Source organism: Dipodomys merriami, unplaced genomic scaffold, assembly GCF_024711535.1.
Source record: "Dipodomys merriami isolate MVZ:Mamm:240054 unplaced genomic scaffold, mDipMer1.0.p SCAF_25, whole genome shotgun sequence".
Lineage (NCBI taxonomy): Eukaryota > Metazoa > Chordata > Mammalia > Rodentia > Heteromyidae > Dipodomys > Dipodomys merriami.
In genome coordinates, this window is record NW_027203937.1 from 8,779,154 (window position 1) to 8,805,353 (window position 26,200).

The 26,200-nt window shown below is 41.0% G+C and overlaps 1 long non-coding RNA gene across 1 annotated transcript; it reads left to right on the plus strand.

Moving 5' to 3' along the window:
* Positions 1-19,276: 19,276 nt before the first annotated feature.
* LOC138836154 (uncharacterized) lies at positions 19,277-24,799 on the plus strand. The gene is made up of 3 exons (XR_011374918.1): positions 19,277-19,398; positions 20,522-20,572; positions 24,710-24,799. It is a non-coding gene; the product is annotated as an uncharacterized lncRNA (long non-coding RNA).
* Positions 24,800-26,200: the final 1,401 nt, after the last annotated feature.

The following is a 26,200-nucleotide window of genomic DNA, read 5'->3' on the forward strand; positions in this document are numbered from 1 at the left end:
ATCAAGAGTAGTAAAGTTTCATGTTAAATAAGTTAATTTAAGCCAGGCATCAGTGGCTCACACTTGTAATCCTAGCTACTCAGGAGGCTGAAATCTGAGGATCATGGTTCGAAACCATCCTGGGCAGAAAAGTTCCCATGAGACTCTCATCTCCAATTAATTACCAGAAAACCAGAATTGGCACTGTGGCTCAAAGTAGTAGAGTGCTAGCCTTGAGCAAAAGAGCTCAGGACAGCCCCATGACTGACAAAAAAAAAAGTTTTATGTCCCAGAAGGGGTGACACTGTCAAAAAAAGAAATGTACTCATTACCTAATTTATGTAATTATAACCACTCTGTACATCAACTTTATAATGAGAATTAAAATTTTAAAAGTGGATTTACATTGGAATATGTTATAGCATTGATATCTGATGCTTTCCTTTTGTGCTGGTGCTCTGTCACTTGAGCCATGCCTCCAGTTTATGTGACTTTTTAACTGCATCATATTCTTTTTTTTTAGTTGAATTATCTTTACCTAATAGTACAAAGCAGTTACTATTCAAATCAGCTTATAAGTACAATGCATCTTGATCAATATCACCCATTTCATCATTCTCTCCCTTTTTTGGGGGGGGGGGGTCAGGTCGTGGAGCCTGAACTCTGGGTCTGGGTGCTGTCCCTCAGCTCTTCAGCTTAAGGCTAGTGCTCTAACTACTTGAGCCATAGCACCACTTCCGGCTTTTTTCTTTTTGCTTATGGTGCTGAGGAATTGAACCCAGGGCCTCATGCATGCAAGGCAAGTGCTCTACCACTGAGCCACCTTCCCAGCCCCTCCCATTTTCTTTCCAAACAAGCCCTCTCCTCAATTTGCTTAGTGTCATATGTGTTGCATATTATTACTTCATTATCCCCTGCTTCCTCTCTTCATTCCTCTACCCCTCTCTCCTAACCTCTCCAGCACACCTTTCACATTCCAGTTTTCTGGCATTCATTTTATTGGACTATGAGTTAATTTTTCTAAGGAATTATATCATTGGAATTTGTATGAGGTAAAAGTAATGAGAATTCTTATCATTTTTATTTTCTGGTGCTGGCTTTTGTTGAGAGGCCCAGTAAATCTTACTCCAGGATTGTTTTATGTCAGATAATAACCTACACTAACCTAAGAATAAAACCTGTTATTAGATGTGTGAGTTAACTTAGGAGGATATATACATTTATTGCACAAAGAAACCATAACTCAGAATAGTAGTTCAACGCATGGAATCTTACAAAATGTGTTTGCTCTGCTTCCTTAGAAACTTCTTAGCATCATTATAAGAAAGTTACCTAATTTCTATAACTTTCTGTCTTCTTATGTGTAAAGAAAGAAATTATAACAACTTTTACCTCATATAGTGCTAGCCTTGAGCACAAAAGCTCAGGGACAGCACTCAGAACCTGAGTTCAAGCACCAGAATTGGCACACACTCAAAAAAAAAAGGAAGAAGCTTGGGAATGTGGCTTAGTGGTAGAGTGTTTGCCTAGCATGCACAAAGCCCTGGATTCGATTTCTCAGTACCACATAAACAGAAAAAGTCAAAAGTGGCACTGTGGTTCAAATGATAGAGTGCTAACCTTGAGCAAAAGAAGCTCAGGGACAGTGCCCAGACCCTGAGTTCAAACCCCAGGACTGGCCAAGGAAAAAGAAGGAAGAGAAGGAAGGAAGGAAGCAAGCAAGCAAGCAAGCAAGCAAAGAAGGCAGGCAGGCAAGCAGGCAGGCAAATACCCAGGGCATACACAGGACATAGATAAGCTACCTAGTCAGTGAACTGAAAAAACATAAAGGTAAATCATAATTTATTTATTTGTTGGTTGGTTGGTTGTGGGCCTTGAACTCTGGGCCTGGGCCCTGTCCCTCAGCTCTTCAGCTCAAGGTAAGCACTCTACCACTTGAGCCACAGCACCACTTCCAAAATTACTAATTTTTATAAGGCCTAATCAGCATAAACTTTGACAACAACAACAAAAACAGGTAATACTAACCATTGGCTTGGAACCATTTTTTGTTGCTTACCAAAAAACTTTTGTGGCCTACAGCAACAAACTTTCCTATCTTTTCTCCTGGGTATGTGGGTTGTCTAAGGCTCTGCTGGGCTGGGCTGCAATCAGCTAGGCTTGACTCCAGACTGTTGATTAACTTCAAGACTATTCCTCATGCTTCCTCATTCTCCTTGGACCAGTGAGTACCTGGGACATGTTCTTCTCATTGGAGTTCAAGAGAGGAAGTGGAAACATGAGGTCTCCCTTGGTCTAGTGCTGGTATGTTTGTCATTTTGGCCCACATCTGATTGGCCAAAACAATTTTCAAAGCCAAACACATCATTAGATGGGGGGAGGGGTATGTCCTCTGCCTCCTCCAGTGGGAGTTATAGGCTAAGGTATTAGTAACAATGATTCAATCTATTAAGGAGTTTCAAAAGAGCTGAATGTTACCTTTTCAGAATTATAGCTTTAGGTACATGCAGCGCAACTACAAACTCTGGCCATAAACAACCTTATTCTGCTGAGCTGGTAATCATGATCTCCTTGGATTGGTAAATATAGAAACAATGAAGCAAGTCAAACCATAGAAAAAGAATCCATACAACTGGCATTTTAAGTCCTATTTGGTAGAGAAGTGATCCACACAGTGGTGGCAACCAAGGTTAGTTGGCAAGTTGAGTTGCCATTTTGTTTCTCAGCATTTCAGCCTGGACTGGTATGGCAGCCAAAGGGGTCTTTGCCAGCACATACCAAGTCCTCTGGGAGACAGGAAGATCTAGCAGTGGAATTTGTGCTGCATGTATGACAAAGCAGAAATTAAAGTTAGGCTAGATGGCAAAACCAGCATGCTACTAGAAGGGTCTTCTGTTAAACACGCAGTGTAGCTTTCTTTCAAAACATTTGAAACCAAAGATGCAACCATCTAAGACAGCACAACTTTTGACTGAATTAAAATGAGCATGGCCTTGTTCTAGATGCTGACAGAAAAAAGAGCATATATGTAGTGGGAGTGGGGCATCCAGTCTTTGTTATTTAACAATATCTGATAGGCATCATTAAAAAAATTAAAAGAGGTAGGCAATATGACCCAAAATTAAGAGAAGAAAAGTCAATAGGTTCAGATGACCCAGATGTTGGATTAACATACGAGGATATTTTTTCCAGAAAAGATGATTTTTTCCAGAAAGATTAAGTATTTCAACATAGAAATAAATTTCTTCTGGGAGGCAGGCAGGTAAGACAGAAACAGAGAGAAGAGAGAGGAAGAAGAAAGAAGGAGGAGGAGGAAGGAGTGTAGAGGAGGAAGGAGGAGGAAAGAAGAGGAAGGGGGGAAGAGGAGGAGAGAGGAGGGAAGGAAGGGAAGGTGAGAGGATAGTTTCCTTCAGCTCAAGAGTTTGGGTTGCCATTCAACAACGTGGGAGGTATAGCTCAAGTGTTGGAGCACCAGCCTTGAGCAAAAAGGCTAAGCAAGAACACGAGGCCCTGAGTTCAAGCCCTAGTGCCAGCATGAATACCTACCTACCTACCTGCATACCTACCTACCTACCTACCTACCTGCATACCTATCTACTTACATACATACATACATACATAAAAAAATCCTGTTTATAAACAATATCACTGCATTTTTTTTGGTAGGTTGTGGGGTTTGTACTCTGGTCCTGGGTGCTGTCCCTCAGCTCTTCAGCTCAAGGCAAGCACTCTACTACTTGAGCCACAGTACCACTCCCGGTTTTACTGGATGTAAGAGTCTCACAGACTTTCCTGCCTGGGCTGGAAAAAAAAAAAAAAAAAAGCACAATCCTCAGATTTCAGCCTCCTGAGTAGCTAGGATTAAAGGTGTGAGCCACTGGCACCCAGCTAATATCACCACATTTTAAAGAACATAAAAACTTGGAAAGGGGGCTGGGAAGGTGGCTCAGTGGTAGAGCGCTTGCCTTGCATGCCAGAGGCCCTGGGTTCGATTCCTCAGCACCACATAAGCAAAAAGAAAAAACCCGGAAGTGGCGCTGTGGCTCAAGTGGTAGAGTGCTAGCCTTGAGCTGAAGAGCTGAAGGACAGCACCCAGGCCCAGAGTTCAGGCACCACGACCGGACCAAAAAAAAAAAAAAAAACTTGGAAAGGTTTTGCTTATCAGATCAAGCAGTTTTGTATTTCTGTTCAGGCTTTAAAGAAAACAAAGTACTAAAAAAAATAGAATGTACTATACCTGTAATCTTAGCTATTCACAAGGTTGAAATTAGGAGAATCACAAAAATGTTTATGTGACTTCAGCAGAAAAAGTTGGACATGGCAGGTGCACATGTCATCCCGGCTATGGTAGGAAGGATAAACTGGATTTCAGTCTGGGATGATCATAGCAAAAAAGTGAAACCCCAGATAACTAGAGCCAAAAGTCCCCAAGGACTCAAGTGACCAAATACCCATGTAGCAATCATAAGGTCCTGAATTCAAACCCAGCACCACCAAAACAAAAAGAGAAAATAGAGTGGATTTACAATTTGAAGAAATTCAAGTAAATAAGTTGGAAATGGTTTGAAGACTTGTTTACTTAAGCAAGTTGATCAAACATTAATCAGGTAATTTTCAATGTTTTCTAAGATATAAATGGAGTAATTTATGTTATTATTTTAACAGAAAGTCATAATGAAAACAAATGCCTCCAATTGTCATGTTAATATGTTGAATATTAATTTTTAAAACTCACAAAGTCTATTCTATGTATAAAAGCCACTCTTCATTAAAAAAAAAACTCACATTGACAAAGTCATTTATTTAATTAGGTTAGTTAATAAAAATTAAAGGTATCGGGCTGGGAAGGTAGCTCAGTGGTAGAGTGCTTGCCTTAAATGCCTGAGGCCCTAGGTTCGATTCCCCAGCACCACATAAGCAAAAAGAAAAAAGCCGGAAGTGGTGCTATGGCTCAAGTGGTAGAGCACTAGCCTTGAGCTGAAGAGCTGAGGGACAGTGCCCAGGCCCAGAGTTCAGGCCCCACAACCGGACCCAAAAAAAAAAAAAAAATTAAAGGTATCTTTAATTCTTTGAAAGGGAAATTTCAATCTTTCATTTAAATACAACAATCACTAGCCTGTTAGAAATCCTGTATGGGCTGGCTTTGAATTGTAATCTTCAGATCTCAACCTCCTGAGTAGCTAAAATTATGGGCATGAGCCAGGGGCATTGGCTTGTTAGTAGTACTTTACATTATAAACAATGAGTCAATTACCACCTTTGTACATTAATTTATGACAACAGATGCTGTGACTGCCCCAGTGATGGTCCCAAGGTACCAACCATTTTCTTAAACATTTTTATCTCTTCAAGCACCTGTGACTCTGCCTTAAGCTTTCTCAGGAGAGACAAGGGCTTTGTCCATATATGGGCAGGGCCTTAACAGTCCTGATCTCCAGTATCCCACTAGATTGATAAGAAATCAAGGTCTACTCCAGCTTTCTTGGTGAAACATCAATGAAATGAATTTGTACACTCTCCTGAGTAGGGAATGAACTCAATTTGCCCATAGTAGTAACCAGTTAATTTCCTACTCTGTGTGGTCTTTGCTCTTTCCTTCTAAGAGATTCCGGAGTCTCTGTCCCAATAAGCCATTTACTCTCAACTCTTCATCTCACGAATGATTTCAGGAAGACCTGAATCTAGTAAGTAAATATTTTGTTTACTTTCATTTATTCAATAATTACTAAATTAGAATAGCCCCCTTCAAATAGTAAGCATTTAGAGCTGAGGGTATGACTCAAGTAGCAGATACTTGCCTAGCAAGCAAAAGGACTTTGATTCAAACCCTATTACCCTACACACACACACACACACACACACACACACACACAGAAAAAAGGGGTTAAGGATTTGTAATTGCAATATATAATGCCAAATGGCTCTCTGATAAAGTTGGTATGAGAAATAGTCTATTTAGCAAAAACCATATAGATCTTTGAATTTTAAAACATACATCCTATTTTATATCATCCTATTTTATATTCTAGTAATTGTTAGCCAGATTATTTATTTATTTTGCTGTTTACCAACTAAAGAAGTTTATTTCGGTATTTAGGTATTTTTATATGTCTGTATGTGTATGTATGGATTTAGCATCTGTGGGACAGATAGCTAAATTATTTACTAGCATATTTTGGTAATCTGTTAACAGATAAAGGAATTTGGAATCAGGTAATGTCAGGTTAGAATCCTACAGCTACTTTTTTTTTTTTTTGGCCAGTTCTGGGCTTGAACTCAGGACTCAGGGTCTTGGTGCTGCCCCTGAGCTTTTACTCAAGTCTAGTGCTCTACCACTTGAGCCACAGTGCCACTTCTGGCTTTTTCTGAGTAGTTTTTTGTGATAAGAGTCTCAACAGAGGGCTGGGAAGGTGGCTCAGTGGTAGAGTGCTTGCCTTGCATGCATGAGGCCCTGGGTTCGATTCCTTAGCACCACATAAGCAAAAAGAAAAAAGCCAGAAGTGGCGTTGTGGCTCAAGTGGTAGAGCGCTAGCTCGAGCTGAAGAGCTGAGGGACAGTGCCCAGGCCCAGAGTTCAGGCCCCACAACTGGACACCCCCCCTCAAAAAAAAAGAGTCGCAACAGACTTTCTGCCCAGGCTGGCTTTGAACTGCGATCTTCAGATTTCAGACTCCTGAGCAGCTAGGATTACAGGCATGAACCATTAGCACCCGTCTCTACAGCTCCTTTTAAATACATGTGCTAATCTTATTTTTGAACAATGAGTTAATTACTTGGCAAGTAAGTAACATTTCTAAACATTAATTTTTAGACTCTAAAATTGCAGGGGTTTTTTAGGATTAAATGTGACAAGGCAGTTAAAAAATCTTACTGTAGTGCCTGGTAAGTAGAAAAAAAAATGAATCACCATTTAAATTGTTTGTGTAGAGCAGGTAGAGCAGGTGTGGGGAATGTCTGGTCTGCTATGTCAGAGAAATCATTTGGTACACAACAGAACAGACATTTATCCTTCTGGTTGGCTGTCTCCCTGTAATAATAATTTTGTGTGGCCCTTGAATGATGTTATAAAGATCCAAACAGCCCTTTGCAGAAAAATAAGTTTCCCCATACTTGTATGGAAAGAGCAATGCTATCCCTATCTGTGTCCTGTTACATTACAGCACAGTGGTGGGGACTGGAAGATGTGCAGACGTTATTGAGTGAACCCATCTGCATAGTTCTTGTACAGATGAAATGACAGGATGTGTGTGTTTAGGAAACTAGAAAATCCTGGAGATGTGTGCTGCAACCTGTCCAACTGGTTAAAATCTCCTTTTCCCCCCACAAGCCAAATATGCTCACTCTTCCTCTTCTCTCCAAAATCAATACCTTGAGGCATTTTTTTTACACTTCTCTTGGTATGAAGCTGCCATTTCTCCTCCTAGTCTCTTGCAGCTGCCCCACTTAGCTATCAGGAACAGCTTCTAACATGGAATCCTAATGCCAACCACCCTCAATGGAGCTCCATTAGGCTTATGCCATAGGCATCCATATAGGGACCAGAAGCATAGTGTTTTGTCTTATTCTTCTTTTATTTTTCTTGGCAGTACTGAGATATGAACTGAGAACCTCATGCTTCCTAGCCTAGCATAATACCTAATACCACTGCACCACATCTCCAGCTCTCTTGTTCACAGATTATTTTCAGAATAGATTCTTGCTTCTTACCCAGGCAAACCCTTGAGCGGTGATCCACCTATTTCAGGCTTTCCATCATCACTGAGACAACAAGGACACGCCTCCATGTCCAGCTTCTCTTCCATGGAGGCAGAGTTTTGTAGATCTTTCTGCTCAAGTTGATCTGGGCTGTTACCCCAATGTTCTTGATCTCAGCCTACCAAATAGCTTGGGATGAAAGGAGTTTGCCACTGTACCTAGTGATGGTTTGAACAGTGATCTCTAACGTCTCTGTCCAGGCTGGTCTCAAATCTCAATCATCTGTTCTCAACTCCCAAGTAATCTGGACTACAGACATGAACCACCACCACCCATCTTCAGAGGTACAAAGTTTTGTTTGGTTTTGTTTTTGCCAGTCCTGGGGCTTGACCCTGAGCTTCTTATGCTCAAGGCTACCACTCTACCACTTGAACCACAGCATCACTTCCAGCCTTTTCTGTTGTTGTGTACTGAGGAATCAAACCCAGAGCTTCATGTATGTTAGGCAAGTACTGTACCACTAAGCCACATTCCCAGCCCCAGAGGTACAAAGTTTTAATCTAGATAATTTTGTGTGTGTGTGTCAGTCCTGGGACTGGAACTCGGGGCTTGGGAAACCTGAATGTTTTGCTCAAGGCTAGTGCTCTATCACTTGAGCCCCAGTGCCACTCTGACATTTTTGGTAGCTAATTAGAGATGAGTCTCAGATGCTTTCATGCCCAGACTGGCTTCAAACTGTGATCCTCAGATCTCAGCCTCCCAAATAGCTAAGATTTCAGGTGTGAGTCATCAGTGTCTGGCTTTGATCTAGATAATTTAAGATGGCCTAATTTTCAAGTGTTCAAATGCTTTGAAACTGGTTTTTGTAAATAGTTGTTTCTTTTGATGTAAATAGTATCTATTTGTTCACTCAGTCCTCATAATTTTTATTGAATCCCTATTATCAGATCAGCAACTGTTTCAGGATTAAACAAGACAGATAGGAACCTTGTACTGGAGCTCACAACCTTGAAAATTATATAAAGTGTCCATGTGATTTAATATTTATGCTTTTTTTTTTGTCGGTCGTGGTTGAACTCTGGACCTGGGCGCTGTCCTTCAGCTCTTCAGTTCAAGGCTAGCACTCTAGCCCTTCAGCCTCCTGAGTAGCTAGGATTACAGGCATGAGCCACCAGTGCTCATGCGAGCGTGCATCTTGCTCTCTCTCTCTCTCTTCTCTCTCTCTCTCCACACACACACACACACACACACACACACACACACACACACACACACACACACACACACACCACACACATCAAAACCCTTGACCCCTCAGTGTGCAGTAGAGTCAGGCTGTGTCTGTTGCATTCTAACTGCTTCTTGATTTGCATTCCAGGCTGACTTAATAACCTCATTGTTGCATCACATCCTAAGTATAGCTCTAGTTGAGGCCCCAAGAAAATACCCAGGTGCTAAGGGTAGACAATTAGAAGGCACTTCTTTGTCATCTTTCCCTCAACGTAATGACTCCCTCAGTTCTCTGAACTGCCACCTTCCCATCTACTGGAGCAAATGGAGATGAGATTCAGATGGACCATGGGAAAATCACAAGACTATTATTCTAAGAAAAGGTTTAATTTTGAGAGGCTGAGGAGTTTTCAAAGCACATGGAAGCCTCAGATTTGGACTGTGATTTAGTGTGGAATTTTCAGGGACAAGGAAAAGCCTTGGCACAAGTATCAACCCTCAATATAACATGTAAGTCCCTAAGAGGAGCTATCTCAGTGGATTGACTCATTGCAGAGAAAGGACCTCAAACTCTGAAAGCTGCCCCTGAATCACAGAGGCTCTTTCAAGGCTAAGATTACCTTATCTTTGCATCTAGAGAATGGGGGATTATTATTTTAAATGGGACAATTCTTTGTGTAGGAAGTTTTAAGTTTGTTCTTGTGTGAAATCTAACAGCTTAATTCATAACAAGAGCTTCTGTACACAATTATTGACTTGATCCTTACCACAACCCCTTGTGGTCATTATCTCTCAGAATATAGATGAGGCAAATTAGATGTTCAAAGAGGCTTAGGTAACTGCACAGGAAATTCCAGGACTGGGACCAGAATCCAGGTTGTAGTTCCTGGTACAATACAGTTTTGTTCCTCACGTAGGTGTAAAATCAGTAGGAATATTTATGGTTATTTCTCAACAACAGATCTAAATTATAGTCTCAGACCTGTGATCATGCTCAACAAATTTATGAGCCTGACCATAATCCAGAGGTTAGGGTAAGTCCTGAAAATAAGGTGTAGACTTTCAAGATTCCAGAATCTAATGAAGGAAATGCACAATTCATGGCAAAGCAGTGGGGTATGTGTTACAATTCACTAAGAATGGGATATGAAGTTGAATAAAGATCAACCTGAATTGGTCATCTTGGACATACCTATTGTCCCCAGCTACTCAGGAGGCTAACATAGGAAGATCACTCCAGTCCATAAGTGTAAGATAGGACAGGGCAAGACCCTATTTCAAATAAAAAGAAAAGCAGGAATCTCGTGGCTCACACCTATAATCCTAGAGGCTGAGATTTGACAATCGCAGTTTAAAGCTATTTGGGGAAAGAAAATTTATGACACACTTACCTCTGATTAATCACCAAAAAAAGTCACCTTCTAGGTATCACTTCCCCAAAATCCCTTCTATATTTTAAACAGACAGGAGCCACCAGTCTCCTTCCTCAGAGAATTCTAGTTTAAAGCCAGGCAACAAAAGTCTGTGATACTTATTGCAATTAACTACCAAAAAGCTAGAAGTTAAGCTGAAGCAGCTGGGCAACGGAGGCTCACGCCTGTAATCCTAGCTACTCAGGAAGCTGAGATCTGAGGATTAAGGTTCAAAGCCAGCCTGGGCAGGAAAATCCGTGAGACTCTTATCTCCAATAAACCACTCAGAAAACTGGAAGTGGCTCAGTGACTCAAGTGGTAGAGTGCTGCTCGCCTTGAGCTGAAGAGCTGAGGGACAGCGTCCAGGCCCAGAGTTTAAGCCCCGTGACCGACAAAAAAAAAAAAAAAAAGCTGTGGCTTAGAGTGCCAACCTTGGATGAAAAAGATAAAAGATAGCAGCCAAAGCCCTGAATTCAAGCCTCAGTACTGGCAAACAAAGAAGAAAAAAAAAAAAGAAGGAAGGAGGAGGAGGAGGAAAAAAGAAGTGAGGTAGAAAGGGAGTGATGAAGGAAAAGAGGGAAAGAAGGAAGGAGAAGAGGGAACACGGAAGAGAGGGAAAGAGAGAGAGAGGAAAGGTTGGAGGGAGAGAGGGAGGGAGACAGGTAGACAGAAAGAAGGAAGAAAGGGAGGAAGGAACAAAGGAATGAAGAAAAATAGAACCAACAATCCTTGTTACTTGGAGATAATCTCCCAGAGAAGGTGATGACTAAATTGAATTTTAGGTATAGGCAGGAGTGAAGCAAGTTAAGAGAAAATGTCATTCTTGGCTAAATAAAGATCTCATCCAAGCTGGGTGCTGGTGGCTCAGGCCTGTAATCCTGGCTACTCAAAGCCAGCCTGGGCAGGAAAGTTTGTGAGACTCATCTCCATCTAGACTCATCTAGAAAACTGAGAGTGGCACTGTGGCTCAAGTGTTAGAGTGCTTGCCTTGAGCTAAAGAGTGCAGGGACAGCTCCCAGACCCTGAGTTCAAGTCCCATGACCAACAACAACAAAAAAATCTCATCCAGGGGACTGAGAATGTTGCCTAGTGGTCGAGTGCTTGCCTAGCATTTATGAAGCCCTGGGTTGGATTTCTCAGTACCACAGATAGAGAAAAAGCTGCAAATGGTACTGTGGCTCAAGTGATAGAATGATATCCTTGAACAAAAGAAGCTCAGGGACAGCGCCCAGGCCCAGAGTTCAAGCCCCACAACCCACCAAAAAAAAGAAAAAAGAAAAAGAAAAAGAAAGCTGTTGTTTGAGGGCTTCAGAAAAACCCTGAAGCAGTACAAAAACATCCCCAGTCTGAGCAAAAACATCCACAGTCTGAGCTTTTCTGCCTGATGAAGCTGGTGCAGACTTATGAACCAGCTCTGAGTTGACACTGGTTTTAGCTCAGCATCCAAGCCTACCTTCCCACTAACATATCATGGTGCCAGATTCTGTTTATCTGGGATTTGGAGTAAAGAGAGGACATCTCATTCTACAGATAATCCAAGACAAAAATGTACACTTGAGTTACTTCTCAAATGGGTAGAATTACAAGGCTTTAGCCATAACACCCAACTTCATTATCTTCTTTTTTAATACATTTTTTATTGTGAAAATACCTTGCATGAGCAAAGTAATAAGTACATTACTTATCAAGCATTGTTGCCTCCTCCTTTGTTTTTCCCCTACCATCCCTGCCTTCCTATCTGCAGGACTACACTACCCCCACCCCCCAGCCAAAGTTGTAAACTTCGTTTTTCAACATAGCATTTTGTATATCTCATTGTTACAATGGGTCCACCTGTATCCCTATTTAAATAATTTGGTTTTTCCCCTTCCCCTCCCCAAATTATCTCAACATCAAATAAAGTGACAGTGAAAACTGGTTATATCGTGAGGGAGGGACATACAAAGCAACAATACAATCATCTTATAAATATGTTAAAAAACAATAGCAAGAAAGAAAAAAACCACTTGTGTCCCTATCTTGGGGTTCATTTCACCTAACATCATCATTTTTTCTTTTTGAGTCTGGTCGTGGGGCTTGAACTCTGAGCCTGGGCGCTGCCCCCCAGCTTTCAGCTCAAGGCTAGTGCTCTACCACTTGAGCCACAACACCACTTCCGGCTTTTTTCTTTTTGCTTATGTGGTGCTGAGGAATTGAACCCAGGGCCTCAGGCATGCAAGGCAAGCACTCTACCACTGAGCCAACTTCCCAGCCTGGCCTAACATCATCTTATCTGACCTTTTTTGCTTGACTCAGACATATACTAGTTATTGTAAATAAGGGAAACCATGGGACCTATGTTTCTTTGGGCCTGGCTTACTTCACTTACTATAATTTTTTCCAAGTCTTTTCATTTCCTAACAAATGGGGCAATATCATTCTTTCTGATGGAGGCATAGAATTCCATTGTATATATACACCACATTTTCTTGATCCATTCATCTACTGAGGGGCATCTCGGTTGGTTCTATATCTTAACTATGGTGAATGATACTGCAATAAACATAGTTGTGCTGATAGCTTTAGTATGGTCTTGTTTGTGATCATTTGGGCAAATGCCTAAAAGTGGGATTGCTGGGTATAGGGGACCTCTATATGGAGTCTTTTGAGGAACCTCCATACTGTTTTCCAAAGTGGTTGAACAAGTTTACACTCCCACCAACAATGCAGTAGAGTTCCCTTCTGCCCACATCCCCTCCAGCATCTGTTGTTATTAAAGTTCTTGATTATAGCCATTCTAACTGGGGCGAAGTGGTATATCAGTGTTGTTTTGACTTGCATTTCTTTTATGGCTAGAGAGGTTGAGAATTTCTTCATATGTCTATTGGCCATCCTTCTTTCCAAGCTAGATCCTTATATATCACCCTGCACCAGAATCAACTCCAAATGGATCAAAGAACTTGGAGTCAAAGCAGACACCCCACGAAACATCAGAATAGAAGAAACCCTAGGTCTCCTTGGCACAGGCCGAATTTTCTTAATAGAGACCTAGAAACACAACAAATCAAAGAAAGGTTGGAAAAATAGAATTTTATGAAGCTGCAGAGTTTCTGCATGGCAAAGGACATAGCTAGCAAGATCAATAGAAAGCCCATGGATTGGGAGAAGATCTTCACTAGCCATATAATGGACAAGGGTCTCATATCTAAAATATACCTGGAACTCAAAAAATTAAATCCCCCAACAACAAATCCTCAAAGAAACCAACTTCATTATCTTATATTCAAGAATATTGTGACCAAGCTGATGTCAGTGGCTCATGCCTGTAATCCTAGCTTCTCAGGAGGCTGAGACCTGAGGATTGCAGTTCAAAGCCAGCCAGGGCAGGAAAGTCTGTGAGACTCTTAGCTCCAATTAAACACCAGAAAACTGGAAGTGGTGCTGTGGCTCAAGTGGTAGAGTGCCTAATGTGAGCTGAAGAGTACAGGGACAGTGCCCAGGCCCAGAGTTCAAGCCCCACATTTGGGCTGGGAAGGTGGCTTAGTGGAGTGCTTGCCTAGCATGCATGAAGCCTTGTGTTCCATTTCCAGTACCACATAAACAGAAAAGACCAGAAGTGGCACTGTGGCTCAAGTGGTAGAGTGCTAGCCTTGAGCAACAGAAACTTGGAGACAGTGCCCAGACCCTGAGTTCAAGCTCCAGGAATGGGGGCGAGGGGTGGGGGGAGGAGGAGAAAAGAAAAAGAAAAGAAGAATGGAGTGCTAATGGAGGGACATAAGGTAAACAAATGCAGCAGTTCTACTCAGTAGAAAATGAGTATGTTGAAAATGAACTATACAATTTGTGGGTGAAAACCGGGGAGAACAAAGAAAGGGATGACATTGTACAAAAAGAAATGTACTCATTACCTCACTTATGAAATGGTAATCCCTCTGTATATCACCTTTATAATAACAATTTTAAAAAAAGAACAGACATCTGATTTTTTTTTTTTTTGTCAGTCATGGGGTTTGAACTCCGGGCCTATGTGCCGTCTCTCAGCTCTTCAACTCAAAGATAGTGCTCTACCACTTGAGCCACAGCACCACTTCTGGCTTTTTCTGCTTATGTGGTACTGAGGAATCAAGCCTAGGGCCTCATGCATGCAAGGCAAGCACTCTACACTACACCACCTTCCCAGCCCTTGAATGTTTCTAAAGATAGATTCATGCCCCTTTATAGCACTTGAGTTTATAAAGTAATTAGAAATGTGAACTCACTGGTAAGGGGCCCCATGGTGACAAGGGTTAGACTTCCACCATAGCCTTATATAAATTTCCATTCCTAAGCATAAAATAGTGAAACATTATCAATTTTGAATATTTCAGAACTCAAATCTTAAGTTACTTTTCAATGTGGATAATCTTGAGAAACAATATTTATAAGCCCCAATTCCTCCACTGTAGTAAATTAGGTCTATAAACGACACTTACTTATGTGTCTTTAAAAGAGATTGTATAGTCTGGAGGGACCTTTACAAAATCATCCTCTTCACACCCTGTGGTGTTATTATAGTCACTTGCCTTGGGGGGGACCAACTCTTTCACAGTAAAAATATCTCTGTTCTACCTATTCCCTCTTGCACCAGATAGACCTGAGTATTAGACTCTGTGAAACAGCAACTCTTAGCCAAGAGCCAGTGGTTTACGCCTATAATCCTAGCTACTCAGGAGGCTGAGATCTGCAGTTCAAAGCCAGCTGGGGCAGAAAGTCCATGAGACTCTTATCTCCCATTAACTACTAAAAAGCTGGAAATGGAGTTATTACTCAATGTGGTAGAGTAGTAGCTTTGAGCTCTAAAGCTCCTGGACAACACCCAAGCCCCAGGGACAGCACAAAAACAAAAGCAAAATGTGAAAACAGCAACTCTTTAAAGAGGTAAGAAGAGTTTTTCTTGGAATGTGCTTTCAGTAAAGGAGTTAAAGAAGACATATGATAACTGACTTCCTACTATGTGCAAGAAATGAGAACAGAATGAGACAGTGGTTATGAACATGGACCTTAGTTCCTGATTGCTCAACCTTTCCTAATTGTAGGGTTCCACAGTTGTTCCATCTTAAAACTGAGATTATATTGCTAGAGATGTAGCTTAGTGGTAGGATGTACAAGGCTCTGGCTTTGATACTCGGACCCTTAAGAGGAAGGAGGGGGGGGAGGAGAGAGAGAGAGAGAGAGAGAGAGAGAGAGAGAGAGAGAGAGAGAGAGAGAGAGAGAGACTATCTAAGGAGTAACTATGATAGTATTTATAAAATTTTCAGTGCAGTACATAACATAAAATTGTTATGTGTTTAATAAAGTTCTTATTTTTGACTAGTGATAACTGTAAATCTTCTTTACACACACACACACACTTTAGAAAGGAAAAGGAACACTTTCCTCTATGTTAGCGACCCTACACCTATTCTGTGTTTCACTACATCTTATAGACTATACACATTTACTTCTCTTTTTTTTTTTTTTTTTGGTCAGTCGTAGAGCTTGAACTCTGGGCTTGGGTGCTGTCCCTGCACTCTTCAGCTCTACCACTTGAGCCACAGAGCCACTTCTGGTTTTCTAGCAGTTTATTGGAGATAAGAATCTCATGGACTTTCCTGCCTGGGCTGGCTTTGAACCATGATCCTCATATCTCAGCCTCCTGAGTAGCTAGGATTACAGGCATGAGCCACTGGCACACAGCTACTTCTCTTCTTTTGATATGATATGATCATCTTTTTTTCAGACAATAAATATAGCCCAGAGAAGGCAAATGCATTGACTAAGACTACATAGAATTAGAGATAGAATTCAAATCTCCTGACAAGCCAAACCTAAGAATTTTTGTGTGTTAGTTCCTGAGTTGAGGCTTGAACTCAAGGCCTCTGGCTCTCACTTGTTGTTGTTTTTTTTGTTTAAGACTGGTGATCTACCACTCCAGCAAAGCTGGAAGTGGAAATAAGAGTCTCATGGACTCATTTGGCCAGGCTAGCTTTAAACCATGCTCCTCAGATCCACAGGTCTCAACTTCCTGGTTAGCTAGGATTACAGACATGAGCCACCAGCATTTGGCTCCATAGTTATACATCTTAATCATTAGGAGAATATGAATAGGAAATGCAGAAAGTGTTTCATGGGCAAACTCAGTTGCTGCTGTGTTCTCTTCCTAGCTGTTGTAAAGTGTTTAGTGTATGTTTCTCAAATAAAAGACACATTCAATATGCTACCAATAAGTCACAGGTACAAACACATTCATTCTATCTTCCCTAATCAAGTACAAATTACAGCAGAGAAAAAAGAAAAATAATAACTATATTCCCTTGGAGAAGGAAAAAGAGTGGAAGACATGAAGATGGGAAAAAGGATGAAGAGAGGGAAAGCTATTTTTGTTGACTAGAAAATGCTTCAAACTTAATTTACAAGATTGATGGGCATGGGGCTGGGAATGTGGCTTAGTGGTAAAGTGCTTTCCTAGCATGCATGAAGCCCTGAATTCGATTCTTCAGTACCACTTAAACAGAAAAGGTTGGACATGGCACCACAGTGCCATATGGTGCTTAAGTGCTTAAGTGGTAGAGCACTAGCCTTGAGCAAAAGAGGTTCAGGCAGTGCCCAGTCCCTGAGTTCAAGCCCCCAGGACTAGCAAAATAACAACAACAACAGCAACAAAAGATTGATGACTACAACCTGTGCAGGAAAAAGCCTAGGAAACATAGAATTAATTTCAGCTGGAGGAAATACTAGGTTGGCAGACAAACATTCCACAGCCTACCAGGAAAGACTCAGATGCAAGAAGACTCAGCCTCCTCAAGAATGGCTGGTTTTCAAGCCATTTGGTAATAAAATTAGGAGTAGGAGTATAGAGAAGACAAACACCATTGTCATCACTGTGACCTTTGGGTGAGTCTAATAACTGGTGACTATTGGAGTTGGGTTAAAAAAAAAAAACCCGGAATATTCAGAGTACTCATGACTGCTTCTTGAGATTAGTAAGAAGGAGGAAATGGATGGATAGGACAGAAATGGAAAGTAAAAATGATGGAGAAAATGATTTTATGAAACCACAGAGGAAATATTTTCATTTAGCACCTACTGTATGCTCTCTGAGGATACAACAGAATAATAACAAACACAACAGTTTTTGAATGTTCCAAGGTGCTAGGTACTGTACTAGAAGGTTATTTGCTTTTTGCTTCTTTAAATCTTAACACCTCTCTGAAGTGAGGATTCCAGGCCTGGGGAGTTAATCATAGTTAGATAAGGAAAGGAAGTATCCCTAAACTAGGAGGGTTGCTTGGGTAAGGAAAAATGTTTTCTTTCTCCTCCCTTTGTACCATTCATTTAAGTTTTGTAGGATTTTCAAAATGTACATACATGTTTTCAATTATATAAAGAATATATTTATTGTAGAAAATTAGAAGACATTTTTAATAAATTTTAATAAAAAGCTTAATATGATTTATTTAATCTGAAATTTTAAATAAGGAGAAACATTTTGTTGTTGTTGTAGTACTGGGGTTTGAATTCAGGTCCTCACGTTTATTAGGCAGAAGCCCTGCCACTTGAGTCATGCCTCCTCTCTATGAACATTATTTTGTTGTTGTTGTTGTTGTTTTGGCTAGTCATGGGGCCTGAACTCTGGGCCTGGGCACTGTCCCTCAGCTCTTCAGCTCAAGGCTAGTGCACTACCACTTGAGCCACAGCACCACTTCCGGCTTTTTCTGCTTATGTGGTGCTGAGGAATCAAACCCAGGACCTCATGCATGCAAGGCAAGCACTCTACCCCTGAGCCACCTTCCCAGCCCCATTTACTCCAACATCAATTCTTATCTCTTCTACTGGGCTGAGTTTGAAGGAGAAGGATATGGACTAATCCAGAAAAGGATGGAAGGGATCAGGGTGCTCGAGGAAGATGCAATGATGGTCTTAATGAAACCAGGGGTGGGGCTGAAGCCCAGAGATTGGCAAACCGAACTTGGATGGCCTCAATCTATAGAAGGTAAACAGAGAGAAGAAAATAGATAGGCTTCAAGGCCTTAACAGTTAAGCCATTAAGCCTGGTATTAGTTTGTTAAGCAGAAACTAGAAAATACTACCATTTTGTGCCAATGCAGAATCCCAGATAGGAAAAGAATATACACATAAGTTTGCTCAGAATTTCACAGTTGCAAGGAGCCAGAACAATCCAAGCCAAAGTTGACTGAAGAAGTGGGTCTAAGACATGCTTCCATAAGAAAACAACAAGAACAATTTTAAAGTGCACAAGAAAAAAAATCCCAGAACTTCGTATTTTTAAATTTTTTACAACTTCATAATTTATAATATTTAACAATTACAAAAGAGAGTGAGACATTAATATGCCTCTGAGTTTTGTAAAAGGAGGGGAAATTTCTGCAGCAGGGAAGTTTGAAAGAATAAACTAGTTACGGGGGTAGTGCAACAGGGAATCCTAAACTTGGTGTTTGAATGCTCTGATTTCTAGGCATCAGTGAAATAAATATCCTTAAGCCTCTACACCTCAGTTCAAAGGATCTCAGGGCAACTCATACAAGGAAACTTAAGGTATAGAAGGAAGTTGAAATCCTTAGTGCCTCTTCGCCAACATGACTCTGGGTGAGGCCTACAGTCACTAGAAAGAAGAGAAAGCAGCTTTCTGACTCCTTAGGGATGTTTGGAAACTGACCAGTTCAGTAGCCTGGAGCCTAAGAAGGTATAATTTTGACAAATGACAGCTTCCATGTTGGTGTAGTATTGGGGTGAGACCCTATAAAGAGGGGTGCTGGAACAAATAGACATATAGTTACATTTGAATTTCAGATAAAATGTAAAAATATTTGCTATAAACATGACCCAAATGTTGGATAAGATGATTATCTGAAGTTCAAATTTAACTTGCTGTCCTGCATTCTCCTCCCCACCCCCTACTAAATATGGTAATCTTACCTACAGAGAAAGATTCCAGGAGTCCCCAAGAGTATGGCAGTTTGTACTAGCAGTTGGTGACAGTTGGGAAGTGAAAGCTGGAAATTTTAAATTCCCAAAGAAGACAAGATGAAAATCAAGCAGGAGGAAGAGACAAGATGATACATGTGGTACAGATAAATTCTACAATTTGTGTGTCTTTAGCACCTATTTTGCTTTGTATCGGGTATTTTGGGGGCTTCATTCCAAGAACTTACAATGATTTTTAAATCAATTTCTGTAAGTCAGTATTAAACAAGCATGTATTGTGAACATACTATGTGCTGGGTTTAGGCTTTAGCACTCAATTCTCAGATGAAGAAAATAGTGTTGGAGCCCATAAAAACAGGAGAGACTGTAAGACTGGCGTAAGTAGTACATGCCTGCAATTCCAGTACTCAGAAAGCTAGAGCAGGATGATTGAGAGTTTGAAGCCAGTGTGGGCTAAATTGTTAGCTCAAGGAATAAATAGAGAACACTATATTAACATAAGCATTCAGAGACCAATTCAAGATTGAACTTAATTGGGAATTAAAAGTGTGGCTGCAAAGCTCCTAGAGCAGGCTGGGAAGAAATGTTACTTCTATGTTTATAACTTAGCTTGGAGAAACATTCCAAGATCAAAGAAACTAGCAATCAGCTGAGGGTCACACACTAATTAAAAAATGGAGGGTTGGGAACCAGCCTTGGGTTATTTTAAAAATTCTTCTGTGAGACATCATTGTTGCCCTCACAAGACAGGCCAATTTTTGCATTAACATGAGAATAAAAAAGTCTATCTCACCAGCGCTGTAGCTTTAAAAATAAAGAACTGAGCAAGACTTCTCTTCCTCCATCCTCATTTTTCCTCCTAAATTCCTCATAAGAGAGTTTTGCTTTTTAAGAAAGGAGAGTAGAGGTAAGCTTTTATGATCAGTGAAGTTCCTTGCTTGACAGAACTTGGAAAACGGACCCAGAAGTCATTTAGTCAGAGCGCAGCTTACATTAACATCTACTAGGAAACACAGCAGCCTTGTGTCTGGTACTACTTGGACTCTAGGTCACAAGACCTCTGCAAGTCATCTTATAGAAGCCTGGTTCCTCATCTGATAGCACCTAAGGTCCTTTCTTGGGGCCAGGCTGTGTTATGGCCAGAGACAAAAGGACCCACTACTGTTTTTCTTTGTTGTTGTGGTGTTGGTGGTTTTGTTTGTTCTTTGTTTTGTTTTGTTTACAATGTATAATATATTCTACATCTTATCTCTTATTACTCAGAAAAAACTTTCAGGAATTTGTTTCAGACAGGGAATTCAAATCTCAAAGATGGTAAGTAATTAGTTCAAAATTTGAGCCAGGACTTGGAGTTCAGGTTCTTTTGCTCTGTGTGTGTGTGTGTATGTGTGTGTGTGTGTGTGTGTGTGTGTGCGTGTGCGTGTGCATGTGCATGCATGTGCACGCACAATTAGTTCAAAATTTGAGCCAGGACTTGGAGTTCAGGTTCTTTTGCTGTGTGTGTGTGTGTGTGTGTGTGTGTGTGTGTGTGTGTGTGTGTGTGTGTGTGTGTGTGTGTGTGTGTGTGTGCGTGCGTGTGTGTGCGTGTGCATGTGCATGCATGTGCACGCACCAGTCCTGGGGCTTCAACTCAAGGCCTGGGCACTGTCCCTGAGCTTTTTTGCTCCACTTCTGGCTTTTTTCTTTTTGGTGGTTAATTGGAAATAAGAGTCTCTCAGACATTTTCATCTTGCATGATTTCAAACCTTGATCCTCAGATCTCAGCCTCCTGAGTAGCTAGTATTACAGGTATGAGCCACTGGCACCTGGCTAGGTCCTTTTGATTTTAAATCCACTCTCTCTCTCATCACACTGCTGTTGTCTTTTGAATAATTCCTTGTGAACACACCAAGAAAAAATTCCTGCTTCTCAGGATGATCTAGAAACCTGTGGATATGAGAAATTCATTGTCAAGGTATATAGCTTGTATCTTCTGTCATCTCTCTTGAATAATAAAAGCACTTATTTACTGAGCATATTCTGTGTACCATGAAATATTGCATGGTATCATAGATATTATGCATATATCCATGTAAGTATGTGTATAGTTGTGTGAGGGGCTGTTACTTGTTCAGTCTCATAAGTGATTCAAGCAGAATTCTACTATTCTAGCCTAAGACTGTTTGGCTCTGAAACCACTATTTTAGAGTGTTATTTTTCCTTTTCCACTTTGTTTCTTCTTATCTTTGGAATGCAGAGTGACTTTCAAACATGCTTTCATGTAAAACTAAATTTATTTTCTTTGTGCTTGTTATGTTGTAGACTTAAAGGAGGCAAAACTATGAATTCCAAAAGCACTCTGACATTTGGACTTTTTTTATTAGTTGACCAAGAACAATCATTGGCAAATTCATTTTTAGGTTGTTTATAATTCTGTTGTAGGTCAAAAATATGTTTATTTAAAGTCTCCAGAGCTTAGTTTAATTGACTTACTCAAGGTTTTGTTTTTGTTTTTTTGGTCAGTCGTTGGGCCTGAACTCTGGGCCTGGGCACTGTCCCTCAGCTTTTCAGCTCAAGACTAGTGCTCTACCACTTGAGCCACAGTGTCACTTCTGGCTTTTTCAGCTTATGCGGTGCTGAGGAATCGAACCCAGGGCCTCATGCATGCAAGGCAAGCACTCTACCACTAAGCCACCTTCCCAGCCCTTTCTTACTCAAGTTTTAAACACAGTCTCTTCTAAAGTGATGTAAAATCTACCCATCTTTTATAAGCAATCTACCATGATTTCTCAGTCAGATACAAATACTTTTTTTTTTTTTTTGGTCGATTGTGGGGCTTGAGCTCTGGGCCTTGGTGCTATTTTTTTTGGGGGGGTGGGGGGTCCGGTTGTGGGGCCTGAACTCTGGGCATGGGCACTGCCCCTCAGCTCTTCAGCTAAAGGCTACCACTCTACCACTTGAGCCACAGTGCCACTTCCAGCTTCTTTCTTTTTGCTTATGTGGTGCTGGGGAATCGAACCCAGGGCCTCATGCATGCAAGGCAAGCGCTCTACCACTGAGCCACCTTCCCAGCCCCTGGACCTTGGTGCTGTAACTGAGCTCTTCAGCTCAAGGCTAGCACTTTACCACTTGAGCCACAGCAACACTTCCAGTTTTCTGGCATTTAATGGAGATAAGAGTCTCAAGGACTTTCCTGCCTGGGCTGGCTTTGAACAATGATCCTCAGATCTCAGCCTCCTGAGTAGCTAGGATTACAGGCCTAAGCCACAAGTGCCCAGCACAAATAACTTTAAAAAAAAACAACTTTAGGTACAATTTTTAGGTTTTACATTTCAAGCAAGGCGTGTGGGTGTGTATCTTCTTACCTTTCAGTGAAGAGTGTCTTGTGTTGGTTTATCAAAAGCTTTCAAGTGAAGAAGAAATAGCACTGAAGATAGGGAGACAAGGGTAAGAATGGTGGCTGGAGCAGCTCCTAACTGGGAAGACGCAGAACAGAGCGCCTTGTGCTCACCTCCTCCAGTTATTTGACTAACAAATATTTACTGAGCACACATAATTACATGCTGGCTCAGTGGTGACACTAGTTATGCCCTCCTAGCACATGCAAGTAGACAAATCAGTAAGTTACTCTAGTTTCCTCTTCTATACACAATGTCTTCATGGTATAGAGGGTCTCCTGATCTGTAGATTGGGGACTATTATATACATATACATTTGTATGTATATATTTGTATATATATTTATATATACCCTTTTACTGCTTGTACAGCAGTGCCCTAAATGTTTTTTTTTAATGATCTATGATTTGTTTCCTTGTTATAAAATAGAGGCAATAGGGGCTGGGAATGTGGCTTAGTGGTACAGTGCTTGCCTAGCATGTGTGAATAACTGGGTTCGATTCCTCAGTATCACACGGAAAAAGCCAGAAGTGGTACTGTGGCTCAAGGGTTAGAGTGCTAGCCTGGAGCAAAAGCTCATGGACAGTGCCCAGGCCCTAAGTTCAAGCCCCAGGACTGGCAAAACAAACAAACAAACAAAACAGAGGCCATAATGGTAGCTATCTCATAAGGTTATAATAAATAACCTTATAATAAATAACAATAGCTCTTGTTTGTTGAGAGCAAACCTTATACCAGGCACCATAGTAATTATTTCATTTAGTCATCATAAAAACTGCGAGGTATGGGCTGGGAAGGTGGATCAGTGGTAGAGTGCTTGCCTTGCATGCATGAGGCCCTGGGTTTGATTCCTCAGCACCACATACGCAGGATAAGCCAGGAGTGGCGCTATGGCTCAAGTGGTAGAATGCTAGCCTTCAGCTGAAGAGCTGAGGGACCTCGTCCAGGCCCAGAGTTCAGGCCCCATGACCAACAAAGACAACAACAACAACAACAACAAACCTGTTAGGTGTATTTATTCTCTTGCTAGCTTTATTTTAGACCTTACAGATCAACACACTGACATACAGACTGGTTAAGTAAATTGTGGTGCCTACAAGGAAAGTAAGTGACAGTTTGAACTCTAATCTTGGTGACTGGTCAAAGGTTAAAGCTATAATCTCAACTACCAATCCATAGTGTCTTTATCAAGAAAGCTTAAGAATGAAAGCCGAGCACTGGTGGCTCAAGCCTTTAATCCTAGCTACTCAGGAGGCTGAGATCTGAGAATCTTGACAGTCCGGGCAAGAGACTCTTATCTCCAATAAACTACCAGAAAACCGAAAGTGGTGCTGTGGCTCAGGTGGTAGACCACTAGCCTTGAGCTGAAGAATATTTCAAATAAGTAGTTTGATAATAATTCTCTGGGTTTTGTTTTTGTTTTTGTTTTGTTTTTTGTAATACTATAAGGAAAACTTTTTTTTTTTTTTTGTCAGTTGTGGAGCTTGAACTCTGGGCTGGGCACTGTCCCTCAGCTCTTCAGCTCAAGGCTAGCACTCTACCACTTCAGCCATTGTACCACTTCTGTCTTTTTCTGCTTATGTGGTGCTGAGGAATCGAACCCAGGGCCTCATGCTTGTGAGGCAAGCACTCTATCACTGACCCACCTTCCCAGCCCCCCTATAAAAACTTTTAAAATTAAAATTTGAATTTTTTTCAATAAACACATTGGAAAATTGACCAAATAGAAAACTGAGTTATCCCTTGCAGGTGTAGAGTCTAACTACATTTTCAGTGCTTGTTTCTAGGCCACCATATCCCTCCTGCTCCAAAAGGCTTAGGCTTTGGAACAACTCTATTTATTCTGTCTGAAGGATATTTCCCCCCTAGCAGCTGCCTCACAAAAGCCTCAGCCTGTTCCTTGTCCAAAGTATTTTTCTTTGCAGGGTTCTTCTGAGCTTTTAATTCTTCAATCTTAGACTTCATAGCCAAGGTGGCTGTTGATCATCTACAAATATTAACTCCCTTAATACATTAGATATTCCACTTCTCCCTCTTTGCTCATAATCATTTTTCTTTTTCTATTTAAAAATAGGCTTTGATGACCTTAGGCAACAACCTTGAAGGGGAAAAAAAAATCACTAAAAGCAACACTTACCTGGTACTGAAGGTGAGAAGAGTGGAGAAGGTGAATGGAATTGATATTTATTCGATCCTTCTCTATATCAATAAATATGTATAATATTTATTGAGCACCTATGGTGATCCTGAAGCTGTGTTTCTGTTGCTGCTAATCTATCAGATTTTTACCACACTATTGCAAAACAAGTACAGTGAGCCATAAAGAAGTTGAGTAATTTCCCCCAAGGTCACATGACTTGATTGTTGACACAACCTAGTTTCATAGTCAGGTCAGTCTGCTCACAGTCTCTGCTAGTTCCATTATATCTTTCTGTTTTGCTCAGGTGATGCTGGGAAAGGAATTCTCAGAGATTCTCAGCTGATAAGCCCAAAGGTTAAGTTCAAATGGGTACACTCACTGTCCCTTGTTCTTGAATTGGTTGATTTAGGCTCTAGAGAGGTTGGACAATTAGAGAAACCAATAAAAAGTTGTCTTTCTTATACATTCAAGAAACCAGGCCTTGATTCTGGAAAAAAATCTCAGTAGTTTCAAAAAATAAGTTTTACAAATTGCTAATTGTCTTGGAAAATGCTAAATAACACCATTTTCTAGCATCTGGAGGCTCTGTAGTGAGTAAAGTTTTTATACATCTGAGAGGCAGGTCACTAGAAAAGGTGGGGACCCAGGCTTCTTTGAACAAGTGATGAGAACTCTCCAATAGCAAGTAATATAGGAAGTAAGGGACACCATTTCTGCTTGGAGCAGTCCAAATGGAGTTAGAAAGAGGTGGTGTCTAGTAAAAGGTTTCCTGGGATAAATCACAGGTTTAGTCTCATATATTTCAATGAACTTTACCACTTACCCTGTGCCAGCCATTTTGATAGTGGATGATGGCAAAGTGATGTATGGCCCCTGCACTGAAGAAGTTTTAAGTTTACTAGGGAACTAGTATGGACACAAGTGATATAAGAATGTAATGGTGCGGGGGGGGGGGGGGGGAGCCTGGAAAGTTGGCTCAGTGGTAGAGCGCTTGCCTTGCATACATGAGGCCCTGGGTTCGATTCCTCAGCACCACATAAGAAAAACCCGGAAGTGGCGCTGTGGCTCAAGTGGTAGAGCACTAGCATTGAGCTGAAGAGCTGAGGAACAGTGCCCAGGCCCAGAGTTCAAGCCCCACCTGGACTCCCCCCCCCCAAAAAAAAAGAATGTAATGGGGTACTTTTACTACTGAGATACTTTAAAGACAGGCTGGAAGAGACCCAGTACTAGGCAGGGCGGGGCTCATATCTTTACTGCTTCCGAATGACAAGGATCTATATTCAAGCTCATCAAGCATCCATTTATCCCACTGTGCTAAACAATGCCATCTTGTAGGTCCATTTTGAGATATATCACAAAATGAGACTCATATCATGATGATAGGCTAAAATTTGCTGGGCTGTTTTATCAGTATTGAGTTTTCAA